This window comes from Colias eurytheme, chromosome 17 (genome assembly GCF_061535395.1).
Source record: "Colias eurytheme isolate Ceu_HAF_F1 chromosome 17, ilColEury1 Martin Lab GWU primary, whole genome shotgun sequence".
Lineage (NCBI taxonomy): Eukaryota > Metazoa > Arthropoda > Insecta > Lepidoptera > Pieridae > Colias > Colias eurytheme.
Window position 1 is genome coordinate 2,727,051 of NC_142996.1, and position 4,933 is coordinate 2,731,983.

The window sequence follows — 4,933 nt, forward strand, 5'->3', positions numbered from 1 at the left end:
CACGAAAATATACCTACGTCTCAATCCATTGTATTTATTGACAATTTAATATTAAGATCAATGTTTACTACAATAATATTGTATCGGACTAAATTCTCGCGTTCAAAGCGGGCATCGCGAAACATTGTTTTTACTAAGTCAACCCAAATTGTTCTAACATAATAAATAAACAATTAAGGAAATAGAACTAGGTTAAGCTGACAACTTAAGTAAAATGAATCTAAATTCTAAGTAATACAATTTTGATATTTCTTATAACAATACAAAACTCTCTCATCTCAATAAAACTAGGTGTAACAACACTCTAGGGATTAACGAAAGAATATAATTATAAGTGACCGAGACCAACGACATGCATACTCCTAGAATACATTCGCGTATAAGGTGCGTTACAGAATACATCCGCGTATAACCGCGTATATTCTAGACGGCTCCACGTATACAAGCACACACGAACCATATTGTATATTCCAAACATCAATTTGTTCAACTAAACGGGATTAACTTATTGTTCATCTCCCTGATACATTGCTTGTTTAGAACGAGGTAACTTCCAGTTTATTCCATGTATATCACAATGAGTAACAATTTATAAAATACCCTTACTATTAATAAAAATGTACTAGCGTATAAGTATAATAATTAATTTAACATTACAAACGCAACCTCGACATTTCGATCGATAGAGAAGAGTTGTTATGACTCTTTGAATAGATTAATTGATAGTATTTTTAAATAAATAATGTTAAGAATACGTTAGTATATTTAAGCACTCATTTTGCGAATAACCATACGCGAATACAAGGTTATAGCTCCTAACAAAATGTGCATAATTCTAATAATTCTTTAAGTTTCATGGACAGAAACATCGATTGCTTTAATTAACTTTTCTGTTACAGTTAGAAAAGTTATTTAATAGATATTAATGATGATTATAACGCTAATAACTGAGACTTTATTAGGACCACTTGTAGAAATTATATTTGCAATTGCATAAATTACAGTAACGCATTATATGCGTTCCGGATCCCATAAAGAGAAGTGGGTTTATTTGAACAATCGAGTTTATAAGAAAATCATTCCGAATTAAAATCTTGCTACTAAATATACGATATGCAAGATATGAGACATCAAATTATAATTAATCAGTATCATAGCATGCTTTTATTTCGAAGCATCATAGTTTTTTTTTTACCGACTAAATAAGTAGAAATAGGAATAATATTATTAAATAAAAGAAACTAGTTGAAGTTTACTAAAATTTTCACGTATTTAAAAAAATTTTTAGTGTCGACATTGCTCTTAAGCTTTTCAAACAATAGTCAATCAAAACAATAGTCCGTAATATTAAGGACAAGAAATGGCACGAATATCGGATATTTAATTTGTAAAAAAATTAACGTAGAGATCGTATAATATATGTTTCTGTTTACCACCATGTTTGAATTGATTTGAGTGAAACCGTAGCATTTAAAAATCTTTAAAGCGCGTCACACACGGTGAAGATACTATAATATTTTAGTTTAAGATTATCTAATATAAAATATTACAGGATACCTTATGATACTGTAATATTTTATATTAGAGAATCTTAACATAAAATATTATAGTATCTTCACCGTGTGTGATGCGCTTTAGGCAGTGGACATTAATTTATGTCTCTCGTAATTTTGAGTAGCGTGAGAGCTTTTAGAAGTCGTGCAAGGTTCAAGTAATTTTTACATTTTTTTCTATTTTTCGTAATAATCTTGCCCTTACTCTTACGTGTTTGCATTAAAATACATTAAACTAGTGTTACTTTTAAATAACTCCCATAGTCCTAATAAAAGTACACAAGATTTCTCGGCATTGAACACACTTATAATAAGTAGTGTTATATGAAACATCAACTCACAACACATTAAATCCGTTGAACTAACAATAAATGGACTCTAACATAGGTTTTATCTTTTTACACATTTTATTTATTTATTTTAACATTCAAACAAAAATTATGTGAGGAAAAAAATAATAATTTTATTGGTAAACCAAATCCATGTAATTGCTTGTATAGAATTTTCCCATTAGGAAAATTTCTGTCCGTTAGGACACCTAAAGAGTCTTTTCTTTTAAGAGATTTAGATCCACCAACCATTTAAAGATACATCAACTATCCCTAAACGAAAATTATGACGAATTAGTGCTACGTTTTTACGTAATCAACATGCCAACAAACACGCTTTCGCTTTTAATATAAAAGTATTGGCCAAAGCCTGAGGTCTCCGAGGCAGTGACGAATTTTATATTAGTCTTAATCTATATAAAACGATAACTGTATGGCGTTTACTATAAAAGAAAAAAAGTTGTAAAAGTGTGGGAAATCACGCATAGAACTTCATTTTTTGAAGTTACATTATTTCAATGAGGTGCATTTCAATTTTTAGGGTTCCGTACCGAAAGGGTAATTTATTCTTTATATTAATTTATAATAATTGTTAGAATTAAGACTAAAAACATTCGATTTTTAACCTATTTTACCATGGACTACTCTCAGAATAATTTGTAGTTACATTTGTATATTTGTAGTAACTAGTAAGTATATTGTGCGGTTTCATATTATTTTAAATTTGTATTGAAACAAACCGGCACTTAAGCCAAGTAAATAGACCAAATTCATCATTAATTTAAATTCAATCGATGTTTTAATTTAAAATTTAAGTCTATAATATTTTATCATAAAAAGAAAGCTTACAATTTTATCATTAATCATATTACGCAACGTATGTTTGTTGTTAGAGACTCGTGAATTTCGACATAAATTATAGAACCTAATTACCACCCAAAAGTAAACCTTATCAATCCATTGAAAGACGAAAAAAGTACGGAGTTATTATAAAGATATAAAAACATATTAAACCAGAGTATATGCATTCTATACATTATTAATGTCCTTTATAAAAATGTTACGGAATTATAGGGATGAAAATACTAAAACTTACTTTAATTAATGAGGTCCTAAACTCAAGTACTAAGTTACCAGTGCGAAATTATAATTATTTTTTAACATTAGCCTAATATTTTAGTTTAAATTAAGTGATGTGTACATGGCTTAATAATTAGATAAAAATAAATATAGAGATAGTATTACGTTTTTACTAAGAACGATTTTTTTAAATTATGTAATTATTATCATACTAATGGGACAAAAATAAAAAATATATGAAATGGCCTTCTGTCAGAGCGTCGAAGTTTTTAATATATTTTTATTATTATCAAATTACACATTTTGAATGCTTTGGACGGCTTTGGAATCGTGCTCATCTACATAACAACCAACAGGAATATATATTTCTAAACTATTGTATTGAATGACATTTTGACAGAAGGCGGGAAAAAAAAATAAGTTTTAAAGGAATCTAAACAAATGTGGGTAATGTGAAAGTGAATTAGCGTATCGATCTTTCTTTTTTTTATAAAAAAGTAACAATAATTTTCATTTTACTGAAAATTTATATTCTAATTTTATTTACGGTCTTACTAATAAAATGTTACCCATTCGCTTTGCAATGGATTAGTTATTGCAATAACCTGTCTTGTTTTTATGATTGACGTTTAATGTGAGCAAGAGCAGGACAAAGCTATGGTAGAAAATGGTAGAAATTTATCCATTGTTTAACTTATTATTAGTAAGGCCGTAAAAGTAAACTTTTTGCTAATTTCTGAACTGATGTAGAATATCACTAGCATGCATATACAGTACTTTATTCAAGTTTCACGCTTCTACTTAACATTTTTGAACAAAAACATTACAAAATTAAAAATAACCTTAAAACTTATACATTTCAATTTTCACCATTCTTCTATTTTCTGAGTTATCCATACTTTGTACTATCCATATATTCTATATTCGAATAATTTAAAAAGACATTCAAATATCAGACTATAACTGTGAAAAATCACTGTTACATCCATCACAGTGATTTTTCAGTGATTTTTCACAACTTTCCGACCTCAATCACCATCATAATACTTTATCAACATTTCTCATATAATAAAACATATATTTTCACCAATAAAATTTCATACATTGAGTGCTTTATGTTTGAAAAAGGTTATTTAACCAATCAGCCTGTCTGTCTCTTACACACTAGCATGATGGAATAAAAGTGAGAAAGTGACAGAACTATTAGTTAAATTTCATCCTTACTAGGTAACTAACATAACATTTTCTGTCATTTTTTTTGATGCTGTAAATTAATACATATTTAGACAGTTTTAATTCGTTATAGTCATTTCCATAGAAATCTAAATAACAAGACACTAGAAGTCGTAAGCGCGCGTGACCTTGTCGCCACTCAGGTGACTTTCACATCATCAGTGTGTTCGTCACAGTTCAGTTGCTATGGAGACGTATGTGTGTAAACATGGTGTGTTTCAGCATTTCCCATTGCGGAAATTCTTCCACAAGTTGTAATTATACTAATAAAGGAATAATATTTCATCGGTAAATATTTTTTTTTAGAAATAATGCCGTTTTTCCTTAAAATTATAGAATATTTACAAGTATTACGAGTGTCACCATAGTAATCGAAATAACAATGAATGACACAGTTTCAACCTTATTGGAGCAAAAAGAAACAAAACGTTTCATATACTTAGGGATATTATTCTAAAATAAACCGTAAATTCGTGCGTTAGGATACATATTAAAAAGCTTAATTTAATATTTAAGTTAGTTTTCACTAAAATCAAGTTGTCCAATAAAAGACATAGTTTACTTGTGTGTATTGTTTAGCTATCGGTTTAAATGTGTTGATTTTGGCGACAGCGGTTTTCATACGAATTATGACATTATAGCACTTCTATGTGTCTTGTTATTTAGATTTCTATGGTCATTTCCCATACATAAAACGAAAAACTCAATGAGATACCATACCAAAAATCTAAAAAAAAA